This window comes from Achroia grisella, unplaced genomic scaffold (genome assembly GCF_030625045.1).
Source record: "Achroia grisella isolate CSIRO2021 unplaced genomic scaffold, CSIRO_AGI_Agris_v1 utg2156, whole genome shotgun sequence".
Taxonomy (NCBI): Eukaryota; Metazoa; Arthropoda; class Insecta; order Lepidoptera; family Pyralidae; genus Achroia; species Achroia grisella.
The window spans coordinates 356638-383101 of NW_026712714.1; the positions used below are offsets into that span (position 1 = coordinate 356638).

Genomic DNA, 26464 nt, shown 5'->3' on the forward strand with positions numbered 1-26464 from the left:
TAATAAATGTTTTTTTGCTGTATGTACCGTATTTATATTTATATGCATGTAGTAAAAAACGTATATTTCAATATTACAAACAGACACTCCAATTTTATTTATATGTATAGTTTGGTAATCCATTTATCGATAATTGTGTGTACAGCACTGGTTGCGAAGCGACGCAATCGACAATCGATCAGTCTAATGAAATGTTAATTATAAGATTTAACTCTTTCCTTTTAAATCGAGGGCAGATTGATAATAATAATAATAATACTCCCACAAACACACACACACTCACACATACACACACACACTGCACTTACTTAGTTTCGGCCTATAACTGTGGTTGAAAATGCAACAATAGTGAAAATAACAATAATAATCTCAGGACAATTCACACAGCGCCATCTAGACCCAAGTTAAGCTAGCTAAAGCCTGTGTTATGGGTACTAGATAACTGATACAAATACATAGATTTTTCGTGAGTACATACATATTATACATAGAAAACAGATAGATGCAAACAATCATACTCATGAATACAAATGTTTGTGCCGTGCGAGGAATCGAACCTATGACCATCGGAAGTAAAGTAACGTGCCAAAGCGCAACACCACCCAGGCTATCATACTTCTATATTGCTATCTGAACGTAATCCAGCTAAGGTCTATCTTTAATGTAAACTCTATTTCACCATCATCATCATCTCAGCCCGGAAGACATCCACTGCTGGAGAAAGGCCTCCCCCAAAGATCTCCACGACGATCGGTCCTGCGCTGCTCGCATCCATCGCCTTCCAGCGATCTTGACCAGATCGTCGGTCCACCTGGAGGCCTTCCCACGCTGCGTCTTCCGGTCCGCGGTCGCCACTCGAGGACTTTACTACTCCAACGACCTGTCCTACGAGCTATGTGCCCTGCCTATTGCCACTTGAGTTTCGCAATTCTTCGGCAAACCCTATTTTAGGAACATATGTTTTTTGGCATAAACTTGTGGTTCACTTGATGCATACCATCACACTTACACTACACTACACATACTTGTATTTCTGTCCACACTCGAGATCCTTCCATTAGTACCTCTCCATACAACATAGATTTAAGTTCAGTGTAAAGTCAGCCACGCCCCGACTCTGCGTAAGAGCGGATCCAGCTTTGGCTCCAGGAGGGGGTCACATAGTCGTGGTCAATTCAAGAACTTATAATTAAATTTTGATAACAACAGATATATTAAAAAGTAGGTATTTTAATAATGTACGGTATATAATGTACTTAAAAATATTTATTCTTTATTGTACACTTGAAAAACTTAACACTTAATAACTTGTACATATAAACATATATATTGCCATCTTCTCTTGAAGACATCAAGAGAAGCACTATTTAAATACAATGAATTAATTATTAAAGGTATGTAGTTACATAAGATTTGTTAGACGACGACCTTGGTGGTATAGCGGTCCAGTACACCGCTTTATGTCCAATGGTCGCGGGTTCGATTCCTCGCGCGGCACAAACATTTGTATTCACGAGTATGATTGTTTGTATCGGTCTGGGTATTTACTATGTATAATATGTATGTATTTACGAAAAAAAAATCTATGTATTTGTATCAGTTGTCTAGTACCCATAACACAAGCTTTAGCTAGCTTAACTTGGGTCTAGATGGCGCTGTGTGAATTGTCTTGAGATTATTATTATTATTATTATTTGTATGGTGACAAAATGTATAAATAAAATCATTTAGTTACCCAAGGTATCAAGTCAAAATCAGTAAGGTACCCCCCAGCCCAGACTTAGTTGGACAACTAATAGAGTTGTCCAACTAACTCTGGGCTGGGGGTCATGACCCCCCCTGGATCCGCCGTTGACTCTGCGTCAAACATATGCGTTACTAATAAGTCCTGTAGCACACTACTAAATAAACTTACTAATCCTTACTTCCTTACTAATATTATAAATGCGAAAGTAACTCTGTCTGTCTGTCTGTCTGTCTCGCTTTCACACCAAAACTACTGAACCGATTTAAATGAAACTTAGTACACATATAGTCTAGAACCTGAGAAAGGACATAGGCTACTTATTAATCCGAAAAAAAGGGTTGTAAGGGGTTGAAAGGGGAGATGAAAGGTTACATGGAAGTATCGACAATTTACGCAGACGAAGTCGTGGGCACATCTAGTGTACTATTTTTTTTTTTTTTATTGGATTGTTTGGGCTATTGTCAGATGTGTAGCACCTGTAGCACTGCGACCTACATAGATCTATTGTGCTCGCCCTTTTCAGAGTTCGCTACCTAGACCCGTCAGGGACAAGAATTGAAGGATATTCTTAGGAGCGATCGTTTTTATCTCCTCGGGAAAGAGTGTAAACTTTCCAAAGGAGATATTTCGTTTATGCATGAGTGGGCTACAACCACATAGGATGTGTAGTGTACTATACATAGTACAATCACTACACCGGTATATTCACTACCTATATCATCATCATTACATAGTATAAAACTAAGTCGCTGTCGCTGTCTGTCCCTATGTATGCTTAAATCTTTAAAACTACGCAACGGATTATGAAGCGATTTTTTTTAATAGATAGAGATTTATATGCGAAGCCGGGGCGGATAACTAGTCACTAATAATCCCTTACTACGTTGGTTCGTATGTGGAAAGAATCTAAATATATATAACTCAAAGGTGACTGACATAGTGATCTATCAACGCACAGCCCAAACCACCGGACGGATCGGGCTGAAATTTGGCATGCAGGTAGATGTTATGACGTAGGCATCCGCTGAGAAAGGATTTTGATTAATTCTACCCCCAAGGAGATAAAATAGGGGATGACAATTTGTATGAAGTTTTGTCAATTTTAAACCGATCGGGCTGAGACTTTGCATGCATAAAGCTACTATGACGTAGGCATCCCCTAAGGATTTTGATAAATTCCACCCCTAAGGGGATAAAATAGGAGATGAAAGTTTGTATAAATCTTCTTAGATTTTCGACTGATTGAACTGAAATTAAAGATTGGAGCTACTATGATGAAGACGTTCGCTTAAATAGGATTCTGATAAATTCAACCCCCATGGGGATAAAATAAGGGATTATGCAGGATGTAAATATATTATGTAGTTTGAACGTATCAGTACCTAATGGAACGAATAAATTAAGACGAACAAAATAATTTCTAGTTCTTTAGGCTACTTTTGTTTTAGAAACAACATATCAAGTAAATAATTAGTTTATTAGCATACAACGTTATAATTTTATTTTCTCATTGCTTTCTTGATTTAATTGATTGATTTTAGAAATATGAAAGCGTAGCGGTTTTTGTATTAATTGCCGCATGCATTCTTATGTAAAATGTGAATACTATAACTATCAGATGGCAATTGTAAGTAGCTTTGACGTGGTCTGGTGTTTTGAGTAGTCATGCTTACTAAAATGTCCAGACTTGTGGCGGCGTGGTGGGCCGGGCCATTGGGCTCCCTAAAATATGGTCGAACGCAGTGATGGCTAGCTCATCCGTCATATTCGTGAACGGCGTTGCTTGTAGGGACTGGTCTGCTCTAATCACTACGACTGATTTCCTCTTATTAATTGTTTAACCAGTTGGTTATGTATTCAATATTTTTTCTATTTGAGTATTTAATTGAATTAGTGCTAATTGGTGGTTTGTATTCATACACTTAAACTTAAAAATGTAAAGTAATAATAAAATTACTTAAAAAAGCAACACGCAAGTTTCTTGCTCGTTCTTCTTGTGATGAGACAGCTTTCCGAACGAGCGGTAGATTAAAAAAAAATGTAATGACTATTCAAAAGTGCTTCAGTGTAAGTTTATTTGAATAAATGATTTTCTATTCTATTCTATTCTTAGAAAATAAAGTTAAATTCCACGCGGACCAAGTCGCGGGAACAGCTAGTGATAATATAAATGCGAAAGTGAGTTTGTTTGTTATACTTTCACACCTTAACGGTTTCAGCAAACGTAACGAAATTTGGCACAAACGTTGCATTTAGAGTGTGTTTGTTTAACTAGCTGTTACCTGCGACTTCCTTCACGTAAAGATACATTTATTTAACTAACATCACTGCGACTTCATCTTTTAAGAATTTTTTGAGCTGTAATGCTTAAAGACTCCATCATCATCATCATCATCCATGCGCCATCCACCATCCATCTTTATTCACCTTACAAGCACTTTTGAATAGTCTTTCTCTCCGGAATCTCACCCAAACTTGTGTGTTGTCTAGGTTTTTTTTTTATATAAGAGATCTCATAAGCGATAAGACCGCCTTTTGTACCCATAATCTAAATATTGTTTTCGTTTGTTTATATGTTTTTTTTTTGTTATTATAGTGCAATAAAGAGTAATAAAAAAAAAAGATTTAAGCATATATAGGGACGGACAGACAGCGACAGCGACTTTGTTTTATACTATGTAATGATGATAATAATATGCTCTACTGTATGAGGAGTCGTGACTCATTAAGAGAGAAATTCAAACAGGCAAATATTCTCACCGTTGCTTCTCAATTTATATATTCAAATATCCTATATGTTCATAAAAATCTTGACTTATTTCCAAAAAACAGCAATATTCATAATATTAATACTAGATTTAAAAACAAACTTGCTGTACCCGAGTATTGTTTAGAAAAAGTCTTAAATAGGTATTTTGTGGGAGTACCTAGGTGTAAAACTTTTTTACCCCCTTAAGGGTATCAATTTTACAAACGTAGTCATATTTATTTATATTTAATTGTTAGGGTTCACATCGATATTGTCGAAAAATCTGATATTTTATATTAAAGGAAGGTAGTTTCATTATTACTCGGTATCGTTAAACTAATTGCATATAACCACCACTCATATCTTCTCTCCATAAAAGGGAGGGTTTTTGTATCGATCCCCCGTCCAATTTAAACGGGGATCGTAATTACGACGGCCTGAGGTTCGAACCCCTAGCGGGTCCCTGAGACTCTGAGGTTCCGTAAAAACCAGGCGGGAGTTGGCCTTCAGCCGCTCCATAAGTCCTTCCTTTGGTTTGGAGTGCCATCTGCACTCGCCCCATAACGTCCGGTGAAGCTGTAAAGGCCAGCTACGGCCAACAGCATTAGAGTAGTCCAAAAAAAAAAAAGGCCGCGGCATTCGGTCTTTGAGCACAGGATGTGCTGGTTGTATTTTAATTGCTAAAGTGAATTGTGTTAGAGACATAGTTAAATCAATGTTATATAGTTGTTATTTTATTATAATACATACTTTTACTAGTACATAGAGTTGATATATCTAACATAATGAATAGCCTAAAAAGTAAGTTTCAAGATTCTAGCTTTAAAAATGACGATACTTCCATAGAACCCTTCATCTCCCCTTTCAACCCCTTACAACCCTGAATTGCATTAAAAAGTAGACTATGTCCTTTATCAGGGTCTAGACTATATGTGAACAAAATTTCATTAAATCGTTTCAGTAGTTTTGGCGTCAAAGCGAGACAGACAGACAGAGTTACTTTCGAATTTATAATGTTAGCACAGATAGAATAGAAAAGAAAATCATTTATTCAAATAAACTTAATTTAAGCACTTTTGAACAGTCATAACAATTTGTTTTTTATCTACCACTCGTTCAGAAAGCTGTCTCATCACAAGAAGAACGAGCAAGAAACTTGTGTGTTGCTCTTTTAAATAATCCTTGTAAGTTTACATTTTACAAGTCGAAACGTATGAATACAAACTACCAACCAGCACTAATTTTTTGGGTCAAATATAAATATACAATAAGATTAAATTAGTCTTAGTGATAAAAGCAGACCAGTCCCTACAAGCAGCACTCGTTCACGAGTATGGCGGATGAGCCAGCCATCACTGCGCTCGACCATATTTTAGGGAGCCCAATGACCCGACCCACCACGCCGCCACATGTCTGGACATTTTAGTGAGCATGACTACTCAGTCACAGCTAAAAAAATTACTATATGGTAGTTACAGTATTCGCACTTTACATAAGGATGCATGCGACAATCAATACAAACATAACATATGATATTAGTAATGATAATGATTTTTGTCTGTCTGTCTGTCGTTCTGTTTGTTCCGGCTAATCTCTGAAACGGCTGAACCGATTTTAACGGGACTTATTTTGGTAGGTAGCTGATGTAATAGGAACTAACTTGGGCTACTATTATTTTAGAAAAAATATTTTATTTTTGAAAAATGAAGTATAATTCCTCGCGGACGAAATCGCTGGTACAGCTAGTCAAAAATAAAATATTTTATAATTATATACTATAAAGTATATAATTATAAAATATTTTATTTTTTGTTATAAGTATGTTTGGCAACCCTAGTGCCTATCTGTATATAGCAAATAATTGATGAGACTTTTGAGAAATACATTCCTTCGTGTGGGCCGTCAGATCAATTGCACTGGACTTCCAACTACATAAATAAAAAAAACATTGTGTTCTCTTATGCTACGTTTACATTCAGCCGCTTCCCCTGACACTCGCGCTGCTGGAAAAATTGCCGGGCGACAACTGAGCGAGAGGGCTGAATGTAAACCCACGCTGCCACTCGCGCTGCTAGTCCTTTGACTCGAAAAACCTACAATCGAGGAAGCGCTGGGCAGCGCCAATGGCATGGGAAGTATCGTGTTTACACTCTCGCGCTGTTCACTTCCCTGCCCACTCGGGCTGAGTGTAAATTGGGCAGTCCTCAGTACTCAAGAATAGTATTATGACTGTCCTAGTTTTTTTTTTAATGGTTGATAATGGAATGGTGCACCCGCCTGCGCTAACGGTTTACGCTGGCGGGGCACCAGTGGAGGATAAGATGAGCATGAGATCAGGTCAGTTAGCCCATCGTGACAAATTCACCAGTAATTTATCACGATGGTTTCCAGGGGGCACCGCGTGGAGGTCAACCTGACATGGTACATTGCTAGCAATTAGATCATCAGTCCACATTACTAACAATCCTCTTTCCCCCTTGACTGTCCTAGTTGTCCCTATCCATGTATATGATGTTTTTTTAATGGATGATAATGGAATGGTGCACCCGCCTGCGCTAACGGTTTACGCTGGCGAGGCACCAGTGGAGGATGATAAGATGAGCATGAGGTCACATCAATTGGATTTTAACTTTATTTCTCTAAAATAAAAATAACTTAAGTTACTCCTTATTACATCAGCCATCTGCCAATAAAAGTGCCGTCAAAATTGGTGCAGCCATTTCAGAGATAAGCCGGAACAAACAGACAGACAGACAAAAATTGTAAAAAATATATTTTGGTGTATGTATCGTATTTATATTCGTATGCATGTAGTAAAAAACGGTTAGTTCAATATTACAAACAGACACTCCAATATTATTTATATGTATAGATGTTTTACGGGTATGGCAACTCACATATTATAGGCTGCCAGTTACAATTCAGTACAGTGTTTAATGTTTGTTTTTTTAATAATGGTCTTAAATCTAGGCTTTGGAAATCGATGATTGTCGTACAATCCGCAATAACCCGAGGCACCTGACCTTACCTCATAACTGAGCTAAGTCAGCAGTACAGGCACGCGTGTCGCTCGCGCCTCGGATGAACGACCTGGCGGCCATGTTGGCGTCACGTGACCTTGCGCGCGCGCACACCACGCCGACCGATCTCTGTGATGTCACACAGTCTTGCATCCAATATCACGATACGTCATTTCAGTTTTATTTTTTATTTTCATTTGTTTATTTCCATAGACTGCGGTATATTCTATCTGTATTAAGGTTTCATTACAGTTTTCTTTTATTAAAATCTTTGGTATCATTACATAGTATAAAATAAAGTCGCTGTCGCTGTCTGTCCGTCCCCTATGTATGCTTAAATCTTTAAAACTACGCAACGGATTTTGAAGCGGTTTTTTTAATAGGTAGTGTGATTCAAGTGGAAGGTTTATATATATAATACATGTACACCCGAGCGAAGCCAGGGTGGGTAGCTATTATATAATCGGTATCAATCAATCACAATTAAAATCATTTCAATTAGTGTAGTAGGTACATAGGCCAGTTTTTTTTATCATTGGATTAGGATGGAATGGTGCACCCGCCTGCGCTAACGGTTTACGCTGACGGGGCACCAGTGGAGGATGATAAGATGAGCATGAGGTCAGGTCAGTTGCCTCGTCTTGGCAAGTAGCATTTTACAAGTACAGAGGTTGAAGGGAGAATTGCGTGGAGATCAACCTGACTTGGTACATTGCTAGCTATGTAGTTTATTAGTCTAAATTTCTAACAACCCCCTTCCCTCTGATACACTATGTTAGTTAGTGTAGAATATAGGCCATAGGCCACCGTTTTTTTTATAGATGATAATGGAAAAAGGTACCCGCCAGCGCTAAAGTTAAATTTAAATAATGTAAAACAAATTATTTATTTAATTCGACGACCTCCTGGTCTAGCGGTCTAGCACACCGCTTTACGACCGATGGTCGCGGGTTCGATTCCTCGCACGGTACAAACATTTGTATTCATAAGTATGATTGTTTGTATCAGTCTGGGCGTTTTCTGTGTATTTACAAAAAAAAATCTATGTATATGTATCAGTTATCTAGTACTCATAACACAAGCTTTAGCTAGCTTAACTTGGGTCTAGATGGCGCTGTGTGAATTGTCCTGAGGTTATTATTAACTCAGTCAGCTAATGGCCCATATTATAAATACCTTACAGACTAACATACATATATGAATGATGTAATAATAAGAGAAGATATATAAATTGCCTGTGTTGGCACTGATGATGGTAATCTGCACGGTAGCTCCGATACACTACACTCTTCGGCCAGTAGTCCTCCTTCATGAAGGTGGCCAGCATGTTGGTGGGGACTCGGCCACAAACCCCTTGAAACTCGCGTTATGACTCCACTCCAGCTTCACCCTCATGTTAATACTGTTTGGACATTTTAGCTTGCACAATCTTATATATAAAATTCTCGTGTCACCGTTTTTGTTCCCATACTCCTCCGAAACGGCTTGACCGATTCTCATGAAATACTGTGAGCGTATTGAGTAAGTCTGAGAATCGGCCAACATCTATTTTTCATCCCCCTAAATGTTAGGGGTAGTCTACTCCAAATGTTTTTTTATTTTTTAGACAAAATTTTTAGTTTCCTTTTTTTATGATACAACATACAAAAATACATACAATCCTAAATTTTCACCCTTCTATCATCAACTCGTGAACGGGTGCTGCTTGTGAGGACTGGTCTGTTCAGGTTGCGAACACTGATTAGATTTTTTGTTTTTTACAATAGCATATGCTGGTGGTCACTCTATCTTCCCTAATTTGAATTTAAAAATGAATCTGTATTATTGTAAACATGTACAACATTCATTTGAAAATAATACGAGCTGAGTTTCTTATCAGTTCTCATCTCGAAATCATTCCGAACTGACGGTAGATTTGACATATCATAACAGTCTGTAATAGACCTACATGAATATAGATATTTTGAATTTGAATTTAAATGAATCTGTATTATTGTAAACATGTACAACATTTATTTGAAAAGAATACGAGCTGAGTTTCTTGTCAGTTCTTCTCAATTCGATATCATTCCGAACTGACGGTAGAGTCATAGAGTGATATCAAAAGAGTCTGTAATAGACCTACATGAATATAGATATTTTGAATTTGATTTTGAGTTTCAATTTAAAGGTTTCCGCTGACAGGCTACCAGTGGAGGGTGGTAGTAGTCATCGTGACAAAATTCACGAGGATTTTTTTTTTCGGATTTTGATTTTTTAAATTACTATCTATACTTATATTTTTAATTTATCGCTACTCGAATGCTGTTGGACTAACTGTATTTAACCAGAATATAAAGGGTGCATGCAGATCGCACTTTGTTCTTTCAGGAAACCATCGTGGTTAATTCCCAGTGTATTCGCTACGAAAATCCGCTACTTCGACGCGGAATTTAACTTAATTTTTCTAAAAAAAATGGCTAAGTTACTCCTTATTACATGAGCTACTTCCCAAAAAAAGTCCCATCAAAATCGGTCCAGGCGTTTTAGAGATTAGCCGGAACAAACAGACAGACAGACAAAAGTTTTAAAAAATGTTATTTTAGTGTATGTACCGTATTTATATTCATATGCATGTAGTAAAAAACTGTTATTTCAATATTACAAACAGACACTCATAGATATAGGCTACTATTAAATTCGAATAAAGGGTTGTAAAGGGTGGAAAGGGGAGATGATAGTTTGTATGGTATTTTTTTGATTAGATTTTTTTTTTATTTTGTCACTATAATGTGCGGACCAAGTCGCGGTAGTATATATATACCTACTTTAGACCAATATTTTTTTTGAGTTGTACTTATATTTAAACACAATTGTATTTATCTATGTACATCTATACTCTATACATATAAATAAAATTTGAGTGTCTGTTTGTAATATTGAAATAACCGTTTTTTACTACATGCATACGAATATATATACGGTACCAAAATAATATTTTTTATAATTTTTGTCGGTCTGTTTGCTCCGGCTATTTCTAAAATTGCTGGACCGATTTTGACGGGCCCTTTTTTGGCAGATAACTGATGTAATAAGGAGTAACTTAGGCTACTTTTATTTTAGAAAAATAATATAAACATTTATCACGCGTAGAAAACATGGTGTTAAGTCGCAGGCTTTACTATATTTTATATATTGTGTGCTAGTTAAATATATATATATACTAGTATATATATAGTTTATAAAAAAAAATATTTTCTTCCTTTCTTTCTTCAATATTTTTTATGATTTGTACTTATATTCAAACACAATTGTATTATTTATTTATGAATAAATGACGAGAACTTGTAAAAATGTTTTTTACAAGTTATATGCATTTTCTATGCAATCCCCAAAAATTCCAAATTCAAATCACCCTCGACAGTGGGACGGGACGGCAACTGCGCATTATTAATATCGAACACAATGTGGGGGAGCATCCTCCGTCTCTCTCTGGCACAGCGCGCCGTCCCTTTCTGAATTATCTATTCCATTTTCCGCAGCCCGTTGTATACATGTGACGCATGTTGTGTTTGTGTGCGTGTGATTTTTTTTTCTTTATTTTCCCGCCCGGGGTCAGGGTTGGCAATTTTTCCTTTTGTGGGCGATTTGAAAATCTGTAAAATAAAAATAAACATATTATATATATTAAATATTTATTAATAATATATACTAGCTGTCCCAACAAACGTTGTTTTGCATTAAAATAAAAAATAAAAATTTAGGGGTGGACTACCCCTAACATTTAGGGGGATGAAAAATAGATGTTGGCCGATTCTCAGACCTACTCAATACGCTCACAAAATTTCATGAGAATCAGTCAAGCCGTTTCGGAGGAGTATGGGAACGAAAACAGTGACACGAGAATTTTATATATAAGATATAAAAATATTATAAGTATATATATGTTAATATAATAATATGTTTTTTTTCTGGTTGTCAAGACACAGATACACACTTTGATAGTATTCGTTGATCTCTTTTCGTAATGAATTAGTATTATTTAAACTAATTAAATTAATTTAATGAGATTTATCACAATTATATTATTTTTCTAAAAAATAAATTGTTTTTTTTAGCAAAGACAATGTGAGGGTTGCCAGTTAAAAAATAAATTATTACATCGTAATCATCATATCCCCCACCCCCATGTCATCCAAAATAAAAAGAAAAGACCCCCCGCCCCCCTATAGTCAAAATCGCCCCAAACCAGTCCATGATATTTTTATATCTTATATATAAAATTCTTATTTAGTACTAGCTGTTCCCGTGACTTCATTAATTTAATGAAATTTATATTATTTTTCTAATATAAAAGTAGCCTAACTCCTCATTACATCAGTTATCTGCCAAGAAAAGTCCCGTCAAAATCGGTACAGCCATTTCAGAGATTACCCGGAATAAACAGACAGACAAAAAGTGTAAAAAATGTTCTTTTGATGTATGTAGTAAAAAACGTTTATTTCAATATTACAAACAGACACTCCAGTTTTATTTATATGTAGGTGTAGATGTTTATGGGTAAATTAATTTTAATATTTATTTTCTCTACAAAACACTGATGTGATTTTGAGTGTAACATAGTCTTTTGGGCAGGTAAAGTTATAAGAATAATGCATATAGCATGTAATAAATATATATATATGTACTTATTAACTATTATACATACTATGTAATACTAGCTTTTGCCTACGGCTTCGTTCGCGTTAATTTATCCCCTTAGGGGTGGAATTTATCAAAATCCTTTCTTAGGGGATGCCTACGTCATAGTAGCTTTATGCATGGAAAGTCTAAGCCCGATCGGTTTAAAATTGACAAAGTTTCATCCCCTATTTAATCCCCTTGGGGGTAGAATAAATAAAAATCCTTTCTTAGCGGACGTCTATGTTATAACATCTACCTGTATGCCAAATTTCAGCCCGATCCGTCCGGTGGTTTGGGCTGTGCGTTGATAGATCACTATGTCAGTCACCTTTGAGTTATATATATATAGACGACAATAGCAACTTACCGTCTGTGGGGCCATTGCAGTAAAAAACCAATATTTTTTATTTTACTCCAACCATCGTACATCCCTCTCCCTCTCCCCTCCGATAGATCTCCGTCCCAATCAAACGGGGATCAAATTACGACCTGAGCCGAGGTTCGAACCCCTAGCGATGCCCTCAGACTAAAGTCGTATCCGTCAGGCGGGAGTTGGCCTTCAGCCGCTCCATAAGTCCTTCCTTGGTTTGGAGTGCCATCTGCACTCGCCCTCTATCGTCCGGTGAAGCTGTAAAGGCCAGCTGCGGCCAGCATTAGAGTAGAAAAAAAATCACCCAGACTTAATTAATCGGAACTCACTACCTGCAGAATATTAATATATAATATAATATCTCAAGAGAATTCACACAACGCCATCTAATCTCAACCTAAGCAGAGCTTGTGTTATGGGTACTAGACAACTGATATAAATACATGGATACATTTTTATTTTTGTAAATACATACATATTATACATAGAAAACACCCAGACCGATACAAACAATCATACTCATGAATACAAATGTTTGTACCGTGCGAGGAATATAGGCCTATTACTCACTAAACGATTACTTGAATGACGAGTGTGCATGGCAATAGTTGTTCATGCACTGAATTTTCATTTAATGTTAGACATAGACACCTATATAAATATACATTGTAAATAAAATGGCCTATAAAAAAAAAGTAATTCAATTGAGTTTCTTGCCAGCTCTTCTCAATTGAATCTATATACTGAACTGGACGGTAGGGAAAAAATAAAATTATAATGTAAAAATTTGACGTTCATGAGCGGCTAAAATGTCCTACATGAATAAATGATTATGAATTTTGAATTTTGAATCGAACCCACGACCATCGGATAGTAAAGCGGTGTGCTAAACCACTAGACCACCGAGGCTGTGGAGAATATTAATATGCTATTCAAGATCTAATTTAGACTCCAATGGCAACCAATGGATTGCTATTTGATATTTTAAATGCTATTAAGAATAATAAACGACTAATTATTGTTATCATAATAGAAGGAAATAGGTTTATTGGGGAGTGGAGGGGGTTGCTAGCTATGGGAACTTTTGAACACATAGCTAACAATGTACCACATCATTTTACCTCCATGGTTGAAACCACACTGATGTATTTGACACGATGTGCTAACTGACCTGATCTCATGCTCGTACCATCATCCCCCACTGGTGCCCCGTCGTTTGCGCAGACGGGTGCACCAATTCATTATCATATAAAAAAATTGATTTATTAGGGGGTGGATGGTAGTTGTCAGTTATGTGAACTGTTGAACACATAGCTAACAATGTACCACATCATTTTACCTCCATGGACTTCCCCCTGGAAACCATCGTGATAAATTCCTGATGTATTTGACACGATGTGCTAACTGACCTGATCTCATGCTCGTATCATCATCCCCCACTGGTGCCCCGCCAGCGTAAACCGTTAGCGCAGAGGGTGCACCATTTCATTATCATATACAAAAAAAAAGATTTATTGGGGGATTGGGGTTGAATACATTGCAATGTACTACAGAGCTGTATGTGTTGCCAGAGTGAGAGAAAGTTGTCGATCTCTTTTTAAAAAATTAAACATCCTTCCATTGCTATGTCTGTATATTAAAGATATTTGTATAGTTGTAAGGAAACATCCTATTTTAAGAAATTAACAGACACAACACTGCGAGTAACGAGACCTAATGATAGACTATACACACCAATGTGTCGATTAGACTTACATAAGAGAAATGTATACTGTATGCCAATCAAAGTGTACAACAATCTTCCAAGAGAGATTAAAGAACTGGGGTCTCATACGTTATTCAAACGCAAACTAAAGAATTGTCTGTCACTTGGTAATCTTTACAGTGTCCAAGAATATTTAAGTAACACAAACACCTTCACGTAATTTGCATGCCTGTATGGTAAATATTGCTGATTATTAGATGATGAATATATTTTTAATACGAATATTGTTTTATTTTTGTTCATCAACTTTATCCTTCACTAACAATACTAGTAGTAGTACATAACCTGGTTTATACCGCTAAAGATATTGAAAGATATACGAGTAATTCAGAATGTTAATGATGAATCAATTTCATGTAACTTTATATTAATTACTAGCTGTACCCGCGACTACGTCCGCGTGGATCCTTTATTTTTCTAAAATAAAAGTTTAGCCTAAGCCTAAGTTACTCTGTATTACATCAGCTACCTGCCAAAAAAAGTCCCGTTAAAATCTGTTCAGCCGTTTCAGAGATTAGCCGGAACTAAACCAAACAGAACGAAAATTTTAAAAAGTGGTTTTTTGGTGTGTATACCGTATTTATAATCATATGCATGCAGTAAAAAACTGTTATTTCAATATTGCAAACAGACATGCCAATTTTATTTATATGTATAGATAATACTGTACTAATATTTCGCATATAAATTATTTCATTTCATTTCAATGTACATGTCATTTTGACATGGTACATACATCGTACATTTGTGATGAATTTCTGGTGACTTATCACGATGGGGTAACTGACCTGACCATTCTTCACTGGTGCCCTCCATCGTAAACCAGCGTAGCGCAGGCGAGTGCCATTTTCATACATTAAAAAAATAGGTTTAAGTGCAATAGTGAGTAAAAAAGACTCCTACCTAACTTTAGTAGGGGGTGGAAGGGGATTGTGGACTGATGATCATATTGCTAGCAATGTACCATGTCAGGTTGATCTCCACGCGGTTCCCCCTGGAAATCATCGTGATAAATTCTTGGTGAATTTATCACTATGGGCTAACTGATCTGACCTCACCTTATCATCCTCCACTGGTGCCCCGCCAGAGTAAACCGTTAGCGCAGGCGGGTGCACCATTCCATTATCATCCATAAAAAAAATCTAGTAGGGATTTCATTTCGCTTGTGAATTTGTATAAACCTTTCTTTTATGATGTTTAAATTTTTTAAGAATGCAGAATGCAATCAGGGACACATTCAGAATAAGACCTACACTGGATAAGCTAGTTTAAGCACGACTTAGATGGTATGTCCATGTTATGAGGAGACCGGAAGACCACTTGACGAGAAAAGTCCTCGACCTCAAGTCAGGACCGCAAAATGTGGACGAACCCGATTAAGATGGATGTCAGTAGTTAGTAAGGACCTTGAGGACAATGGCAACATAGCCGGCAGCGGTCCAGAATAGCAGAAAAGACACCACTGGAGACAGATTAGGAGACCCGGCCCCAAATGAAAGTGTGATAAGGCTTTACAATAAGGTTACGTATCAGAATAATATATAGGCGATAAATTTGACGTGGGCACAGCTAGTGACACATAAAAGAAATTGTACAAAAATTAAGTTTAGAGTGTTGCATTTTATATATTACTAACTTTTGCCCGCGGCTTCGCTCCCCTTAATTTATCCCCTTAGGGGTGAAATTTATCAAAATTCTTTCTTAAGAGATGCCTACGTTATAGTAGCTTTATGCATGCAAAGTCTCAGCCCGATCGGTTTAAAATTGACAAAGTTTTATATAAACTTTCATTCCGTATTTTATCCCTTTGGGGGTAGAATTAATCAAAATCCTTTCTTAGCGGATGACTATGTCATAACATCTACCTGCATGCCAAATTTCAGCCCGATCGTCCAGTGGTTTGGGCTGTGCGTTGATAGATCACTACGTCAGTCACCTTTGAGTTATATATATTTAGACCAGCTACTCGCCCCGGCTTTGCACGAGTGTACATGTATTGTATCTACATATAAACTCTTACTCTTGAATTACTCTATCTATTAAAAAAAAACGGTTCCAAATCCGTTGCGTAGTTTTAAAGATTTAAGCACTCATAGGGGCGGACAGACAGCGACAGCGACTTTATTTTATACTATGTAATGATGTGATAGACTCGACCAATTGGCTCTACGGCGAGATACTGCATCTCTGTGCATTTCCTACCGCATATATCACGGGGAGTATTCTGAGGAATTGTTCGGATTAATACCAGCTGCTGAGTTTCACCACCGGAGGGTGGTACCCGCCAGAAACTAAAATACCATCCTGATCATCTTAATGAATGGCGGTCTTCCACAGTGCGGTTTTCTAGAAACTTTTTGCCACATGATGATGACATATTTACGAAAAAAATATATCTACGTACATGTATCAGTTATCTAGTGCCCATAACACAAGCTTTAGCTAGCTTAACTTGGGTCTAGATGGCGCTGTGTGAATTGTCCTGAGATTATTATTATTATACTAGCTGTCCCGGCAAACGTTGTTTTGCCTTAAAATAAAAACAAAATTAGGGGTGGACTACCCCTAACATTTAGGAGGATGAAAAATAGATGTTGGCCGATTCTCAGACCTACTCAATACGCTCACAAAATTTCATGAGAATCGGTCTAGCCGTTTCGGAGGAGTATGGGACCGAAAACTGAATGACACGAGAATTTTATATATAAGATTATCTTTCATGAAAAGATGATCTGCGTTAGGAATGTGTACGCATTTCAATATATTTTGAATTGTAGAACAAACTTATCGTTTATTTTGTACAATTAATGGTAAAACTGTCGCAACCCTAACGTTATATATACGTTTTTTTTCATCCCTTTCTATTGAGGGTGGCTGGCGTTTTTTTTTCATTTGTGGGGCTGTTTTAGGTTCGTATTAATGAACAGGTCTGTTTGCGTTGTTTTTTCTCTACCCTCTTTGCACGTTGCGTTTGATTACGTACTAGGTATTTGTAATAGGTTCGATGCCAAAAAAAAATATTATAGGTACAGGAAGGTTTTTTTCTCTAACGATAGAATTAAATTTGAATGAAGTAATAATTTTTAAACTTTCGTGTTTAATATACATTATTTAAATTATTAACTGGGTCTTAAAATAAATAATTTTATGGCAAATAAAGGTATTTACTTCTCTAGACGTTTCGACTAGGTAGCCATGGTGACGGTAGATGAAAAACTGCTGTCTGCTGTATTTACGATTGGTTTTTTTTATGGATTATAATGGAGTGGTGCACCCGCCTGCGCTAACGGTTTACGCTGGCGGGGCACCAGTGGAGGATGATACGATGAGCATGAGGTCAGGTCAGTTAACCCGTCGTGATAAATAAAGGTATTTACCTTTCTAGACGTTTCGACTAGGTTGCACTAGCCGTGGTCACGAGCTGACTGGAGTGTGCGGATACCGTAAATGCTGTGTGTCGCGAACTTTCGTTGAACAATCTAGTGACGGTAGATGAAAAAACTGCTGTCATCTATCTACATTGACATCGCTGTTACTCCAGTCAGCTCGTGACCACGGATACTGCAACCTAGTTGAAACATCGAGAGAGGTAAATACCTTTATTTGCCATAAAATTATTCGTGTTAAGACCCGGTTAATCATTTAAATAAATTAAGTAATTATTTTATTCATTCATTTCATTCATTCATTTGTGTGTATGTTGTGTCCAATGTTGCAAGCAGGTCTTACAATATTGTGTATTAAATCCAATATATTCAGCCTGCATACAGACAGACATGCAAAATTTATATACATTATTACGCAGAAGAACCAGTGTGACCGACATAGCCCGAAGAATTGCGAAACTGAAGTGGCAATGGGCAGGGCACATAGCTCGTAGGACAGATGGCCGTTGGGGCAGTAAAGTCCTCGAGTGGCGACCATGGACCGGAAGACGCAGCGTGGGAAGGCCTCCAGCAAGGTGGACCGACGATCTGGTCAAGATCGCTGGACGGCATTGGATGCGAGCAGCGCAGGACCGATCGTCGTGGAGATCTTTGGAGGAGGCCTGTCCAGCAGTGGACGTCTTCCGGGCTGAGATGATGATGATGTTTACTTTTGATTTACTTTTCAATGATGTTTTAATAATTGAATTAAAATTTATCTGACTGTTAAATTAATTTGTTTGTTTATTAAAATATCTTTAACAAATATAATTCTAAATTCTAAATATAATTGCTTTAGCACATCACTTCACTATCCGATGGTCGCGGGTTCGATTCCTCGCACGGTACAAACATTTGTATTCATGAGTATGATTGTTTGTATCAGTCTGGGTGTTTTCTATGTATAATATGTATTTATTTACAAAAAAAATGTATCCATGTATTTATATCAGTTGTCTAGTACCCATAACACAAGCTCTGCTTAGCTTGGGACTAGATGGCGCTGTGTGAATTGTACTGAAATAAAAAAAAAAGCGTTTTTGAAATGATTTTGAAAGTTTATTTTCTTTTTTCAGATAAAAGCGACTATTAGAAGACAACAACGACGTCTGAGGGAGCAATGGTAAGTCATAAGTACTAATTTATGCCTAACGCATTCAACTGCAGAAAGTGTTATTTGATAGTGTATGTACATAGGTAAACCACTCTTGCTTTATAATTTACTAGTGTTAGGGTTCGCATGGATATTTTCGAAAAATCTGATATTTTATATTAAAAGAAGGTAGTTTCATTATTACTCGGTATCGTTAAACTAGTTGCATATAACCCCCACTCATATCTTCTCTGTATAAAAGGGAGGGTTTTTGTAGGCCGCGGCATTCGGTCTTTGCGCACAGGATGTGCTGGTTGTATTTTAATTGCTAAAGTGAATTGTGTTAGAGACATAGTTAAATTAATGTTATATAGTTGTTATTTTATTATAATACATACTTTTACTAGTACATAGAGTTGATATATCTAACACTAGCTACTTGCCCCGGCTTCGCACGGGTGTAAATGTATTATTAGGGTATACCTATATAAACCTTTCTCTAGAATAACTCTATCTATTAAAAAAAACCGCTTCAAAATCCGTTGCGTAGTTTTAAAGATTTAAGCATATATAGGGACAGACAACGACAGCGACTTTATTTTATACTATGTAATGGTGATAATATAACATACTAGCTGTGACCGGGATTTTACTCACGTGAAATTTATAGCGTATGTGTTATTCTGATATATAAGCTATATAATTGAAAAATTTCGTTAAAATCCATTCAGTCTTTACGTGAAAGAATAACAAATGTCCATACTCACAAACTTTCGCGTTTGTAAAATCAGTTATGTGTTTTTAAGATGTCAAAGAAATCGAGAGGTTCGAGTCTACCTTACGTATCTGAAAGTCGTCCAATAGAGCTTCAAAATTAAGGTCAAAATAAGTTATTAATTTGACACAGAGTTCCACAACGTTTAGAGTCAAAAGAGACTAGCCATTACATTTAACAATTATTTTTATGAGGTTTTAAAGTGTCATAATTTTTTCTCTTAATAGAAAGAAAAGAAAAATATGTCTTATACAAAAGTAAAAAAAAAACTATAATTTATTAATTCATAAGAAAATTATGTATGAAATCTATACATACGAATAAAATTGAAGTATCTGTTTGTAATATTGAAATAACCGTTTTTACTACATCCATATGGATATAAATACGGTACATACACCAAAAAAACACTTTTTACAATTTTTGTATGTCAGTCTGTCGGTCGGTTTGTTCCGGCTAATCACTGAAATGGCTGGACCGATTTTAACGAGACTGTTATTGGCAGGTAGTTGATGTAATAAGGAGTAACTTAGTTACTTTTATTTTACAAAAATGAAGTTAAATATATATATATATATGGCGTTTTTTCAACAAATTAAATAATATATACTAAGTGGATACAGAAGTTTGTGAGTTTGAATGGATGGATGGATGGATATCTGTTGTTCTTTCACGCAAAAACTACTAAACGGGTTTTAATGAAAGTTTCCAATAATACATCACAATAACATATAACGTAGGCTATAGATTTCAAGCGGCCGAAACCGCGGCCATAGCTAGTATTAGTGATATGTGGTCGTGTATTATTTTTTCAGTCGTATTATCACTATATTTAGAACGAAATTACTATGCGCGCATGCGCTGCCGGGTAGAGGGTAACGACCTACCTTTTGACAAGGCGAGGTCATCACCGTGATTATAAAATTTCACGGCACGCTTTTAATTGTGTCATTCTTTTACTGACTGACTGACTGACTGACTGACTGACTGAAGACAGAAACGGTAATGATTTTCTGGCACTTTACTTTTACTAGCTACTCGCCCCGGCTTCGCACGTGTGTACTGTGTACATCGGACTAAACAACGGCGCGCCGTTTAGTCCGATGGTCGCGGATTCGATTCCTTGTACAATACAAGCATTGGTTAAACCATGAGTGTTTTGTATTGGTCTGGTTGTTTTGTAAAGTTATATATTTATGAAAAATGCATATGTAAGTATTTATATTTTTTTTTACCTACAGCAATGATATTTCCGAACCGATACGATATAGAAACCTTCAAGAAAAGAGCTTATTCCTTGTTAAAAGGCCGACAACGTACTTGCAATTCCCCTGGTGTTGCGGATGCTCATGGGCGGCGGTAATCACTTACCATCAGGTGAGCCGCATGCTCGTTTGTCCCCTGTGTTATTTAAAAAAAAACCCTATACGAAGATGTTATTTTGCGGAAGTAATTGAGCATTAAATATTTGTATTTTGTATCACATCTCATCAACTTAGCTTGGGACTAGATGGCGCTGTGTGAATTGTCCTGATGTTATTATTAGGTATATCAGTACGGCTGTGGTATAAAAAATCAATAGGTATTAGTAAATTAGTTATCTATACATATAAATAAAATTGGAGTGTCTGTTTGTAATATTGAAATAACCGTTTTTTACTACATGCATATGAATATAAATACGGTACATACACCAAAATAACGTTTTTTACAATTTTTGTCTGTCTGTCTGTTCCGGTTAATCTCTGAAATGGCTGGACCGATTTTGACGGGACTTTCTATACATACCTATAAATAAAATTGTAGTGTCTGTTTTTAATATTGAAATATTTACTACATGCCTATGAATATAAACGGTACATACACCAAAATAACATTTTTTACAATTTATCTATCCGTTTGTTTGTTCCAATTACAATTTTTGTCTATCTGTCTGTTCCGGTTAATCTCTGAAACGGCTGGACCGATTTTGCCGGGACTTTCATTGGCAGGTAGCTCATGTAATAAGGAGTAACTTAGGCTACTTTTATTTTAGAAGAATAAAGTTAAAATAGCCGTGTATAGCTAGTTCTAAATATGAATATAGAAATTATCTAATCCCACTGACCTACTTGGCTGGTTCAGTGTTCGGTCGCAGGCGTGTTGTCTCCGTAACAGCTGATAACACTATCAGGGATGCTGTATCTATTAATTAGTTTGATTGTAATTATACTAAATGGTTGTAAAACTTATCTAAACGGTTCCATCTTTGTTTTATGACTACATGTGGTGGTGAGAGCTGGTAGCTTATTTTCACTGTTAATAATAATAAAATACCCTGAACTTGCCTCCTAGTATACATATATACTTATTCGTGACTTCGCGTGATATTTAACAAAAAAGTTAATTTGAGAATTTTTCTAAAATGAATGTTGCTTAACTTATTCCTCAATACCTGATGTAAATAAAAGTAGCCTAAGTTACTCTTTATTACATCAGCTACCTGCCAATAAAAGTCTCGTCAAAATCGGTCTAGCCATTTCAGAGATTAGTTGGAAGAAACAGACAGACAGACAAAAATTGTTATTATTTATATTCATATTTCATATGCATATAGTGAAAAACGACGGTAGGGAAAAAAATAAAATTATAATTTAAAAAACTTGACGTTCATAAGCGGCTAAAATGTCCTACATGAATGAATGATTTTTTAATTTAAATTTGAATTTAAATACAAACCGCATAGTCAGAAAATTTCTACAAACAGATTAGGCCAATATTCATAGAATCGTAAGGTTGACCTCCACACGGTCCACCCTTGGTAATTAACGTGGTCAACACATGGTTAATTTTATTCATTCTTACATGGATGCATCCTCCTAAGGCAACTAACATGGCGACGGCAAAAGTTGTATAATTTAGTTATTTCCATAGCATTATGTCGTATGGGGTAAAGCTATAGTGCTGTTTGCAGATGATACTTCGTTAGTGTTTAAAATTGGACGTCAAACTAATCAATTAGACGATGTAAATTGTGCTGTGTCTGCAATATTAAATTGGTTTACATGTAATAACCTATTATTAAATTCCAGCAAAACAAAGTGTATAAAATTTATACTTCCTAATGTAAGACTAATAAATACACAGTTATTGCTTAATGACGAAATAGTAAATTTTGTTAATGATACAGTTTTTTTAGGTATAACAGTGGACTCGAAATTACAATGGGGGCCCCATATTTCAAAATTGGCCAGTAGACTCAGTTCTGCTGCATATACAATTAGAAGAATTAGGCAATTAACAGACGTGGCGACGGCTAAACTTGTATACTCTAATTATTTCCATAGCATAATGTCTTATGGCATACTGCTGTGGGGTAAAGCTGCCGATGTAAATACTATATTTATTTATTATACAAAAGACAGCCATACGTTCTATTTATGGTATGGGTTCGAGAATAGAATAGAATAGAAAATCATTTATTCAAATAAACTTACATAGGAAGCACTTTTGAATAGTCATTACATTTTTTTAATCTACCGCTCATTCGGAAAGCTGTCTCGTCACAAGAAGAGCGAGCAAGAAACTTGCGGGTTGCTCTTTTAAATAATTTTATTCTTACTTTACATTTTTAAGTTTAAGTGTGTGAATACAAACCACCAATTAGCACTAATTCAATTAAATACTCAAATAGAAAAAATATTGAATATATAACCAACAATTTAAACAATTAATAAGAGGAAATCAGTCGTAGTGATTAGAGCAGACCAGTCCCTACAAGCAACACCTGTTCACGAGTATGACGGATGAGCCAGACATCACTTCGCTCGACCATATTTTAGGGAGCCCAATGACCCGGCCGATCACGCCGCCACAAGTCTGGACATTTTAGTGGAGACCACGTCAAAAAAGACCACGTACTTACAATTGCCATCTGATAGTTATAGTATTCACATTTCACATAAGAATGCATGCGGCAATCAATACAAAAACCGCTACGCTTTCATATTTCTAAAATAATTAAATCAAGAAAGCAATGAGATAAATAAATTATAACGTTGTATGCTGAGAGAGTAATTACATCAATGCTTTAAACAATCAAATATCCTCACCGTTGCTTCACAGTACATTTATGAAAATATTATGTATACAAGGAAAAACTTAGATAGTTTCAAGAAACTAAAGACTGTACAAGTAGAAACTTACGCAATAAAAATAAGTTAATTTTACCTAATACTTCTGCCCGGCTTTGTTGCTGTGGTCACCGTATGCTTCGCTTTGAGGAAGGGAGTTTTGAGTAATGTGGATTTCCATTGTTAGCAATGTCGTATATCAGGTTGACCTCCACGCGGTTTCCCATAAAAACCGCCATGTTAACTCCCTAGTGAATTTGTCACGACGGCCTAATTGATCTTACCTCACCCTCGTCTTCAGTATTTCAACACTTTGTTCTGTCAGCTGAAGGCGGGTGGGGACTCCACGCGGTTTCCTCTGGAAACCGTCATCTTAATCAATCAATTTTTCATGGACTAACTTACCTGATCTCATGCTCATCCAATCATCCATCGTGATAAATATTTACGAGCTAAAAAGCTGCCCCGCCATGTTTTGTGCACCATTCCATTATCATATATTACGAAAAAATATTTTGGCTTCAACTCAAGATTTGACTAAGACAAGGTCATTGAACTCCTAAACCAATATAGAAGTTCAATGAACTTTCCTTTCATCATCTGCTTCTTCCTTATCCCATTTATTTTGGTCGTAATATGTTTTTCCCTTCCATTCATCCCTGTTCGCAGTCATCTCGTTATTTACTCCCTTTACCATATCATCTTTCACACAGTCCATCCATCTCTTTTTCGGCCTTCCTCTGCCCTTATAACCATCCACATTCATATGTAACACCTTTAACTTTAGGACCTCGGTGGGTATCTAAATAAAGACTCATAATAACAACGCTTGATAGACCTTACAAGCAACACATGATGAGGTGATATCCGTGATACCACAGATAATATAATATAACATAGTGATACTGTTCATATATACATATGTCCTTACTAAAAGATATCATAAAATCGAAAGTAACTCTGTCTGTATGTCACGCCAAAGCTACTTAAAAGATTTAAATGCAATTTGATACACAGATAGTCTAGATCCTGAGGAAAGATATAGGACACTTTTTAGATTGTAAGGTGAGTTAAAAGGTTGTATGGGAGTATCGTCATTTTCAAGCAAAACATGATGGAGTGATTTCCTGATGCTGTTCATATACTTATACATATAAATAAAATTGGAGTGTCTATTTGTAATATTGAAATAACTGTTTTTTACTACATGCATATGAATATAAATACGGTACATACACCAAAATAACATTTTTTACAATTTTTGTCTGTCTGAATGTTTGTTCCGGCTAATCTCTGAAATGGCTGACCGATTTTGACGGGACTTTTTTTGGCAGGTACCTGATGTAATAAGGAGTAACTTAGGTTACTTTTATTTTGGAAAAAGTATTTTATTTTAGAAAAATAAAGTTAAATTCCACGCGGACGAAGTCACCGGTACAACTAGTATGTATGTATATACATAAATTCTTACTAATATCATAAAAGCGAAAGTAACTCTGTCTGTATGTCACGTATTCACGCCAAAACTACTGAACAGATTTAAATGAAATTTGGTACACAGATAGTTTAGACCCTGAGAAAGGAGATAGGACATAGACTACGTTTTAATGTAAAAAAAGGGTTGTAAGGGGTTGAAAAAGGGGATGTAAAGTTGTATATATCGTCATTTTTAAAGCTAGAAACTTGAAACTTATATTTTGGCTGTTGATTAAATATAAACAAATATAATTTTTTCTTTAAATATTACCCTTATAGGGGTAGAATCTAGAACAATGAAACTTTTTTCTTTGGCTTTTTAGGTTAGATTATTAAATAGATTTTCTTTATTTTTCGTCAAGATCACTATTACACTATATACCTACAGGTAGTGGAGTAATGACCTTTTATATAAATAAATTCTATAATTAAAAAATAGACAGACAGAATTTTTTTCATGTAAGTATTTATACATAATTTTATATACATTTAGTGAAACGTTGTTAATTTTAAATTATCAACAGATATCCTTTTTTATTTATTTAGTTGGTATATTATGGACATTTTAAAAAATGAGTTTTAGTATGTCTTTCCTTAACGTAAGTTCTACTAACTTTGAAACTAGATGGCGCTATATAAATTGTTCAGGGTACTAAAAATAGAAATAGAAATAATCTTTACTCAAATAAACTTAATATAAGCACTTTTAAATAGTCAAGTTTTTTTATTCTACCGCTCATTCAGAATGCAGACTCATCACAAGAAGAATGAGCAAGAACTTGTGTGTTGCTCTTTTAAATTAATATTGATTTAATTATATTTAAATTAACAAGGATTAGGCATGCGATCAACATAGAAACCACTACGCACTTAATCTCTGTAAAAAAATATTTATTTTAATATATTATTTATATATCTATTTACGACCCCTTGGTACTAGAAATAGCTACGTACCTACCTATATACATATATATACATACGTACATATATACATATACCTATAAAGTTGGGTGTTAAGTATAGTTAAGTAACATATATACTAAGATAAACATATGTACGTTCAGTGGATTCCTCCTTTCAGTGAATTTATTTCTTTATACTTGATGGTTATGTTTCTTATTGTTACTAAAGATGTAATAGGTGACAATAAACAAGCAAAACATTTTTGTAAATTCATCCCGAAAGGTGTGGTGTATCGGCGCTACCGTGGCAGATTGCCGTCTTCAGTGCCGTGATCACACAGACAATATCATTGTATTGGTTTTTAAAT

At 35.8% G+C, this 26464-nt stretch overlaps 1 long non-coding RNA gene across 1 annotated transcript in view; it reads left to right on the forward strand.

Moving 5' to 3' along the window:
- Nucleotides 1-26464, forward strand: part of LOC131842298 (uncharacterized) — a 60574-nt gene that overhangs the window by 18860 nt on the left and 15250 nt on the right. Inside the window, exon 2 of the long non-coding RNA XR_009357486.1 lies at nt 18815-18861. This is a non-coding gene — a long non-coding RNA (uncharacterized LOC131842298). The remainder of the gene's footprint in view (nt 1-18814; nt 18862-26464) is intronic.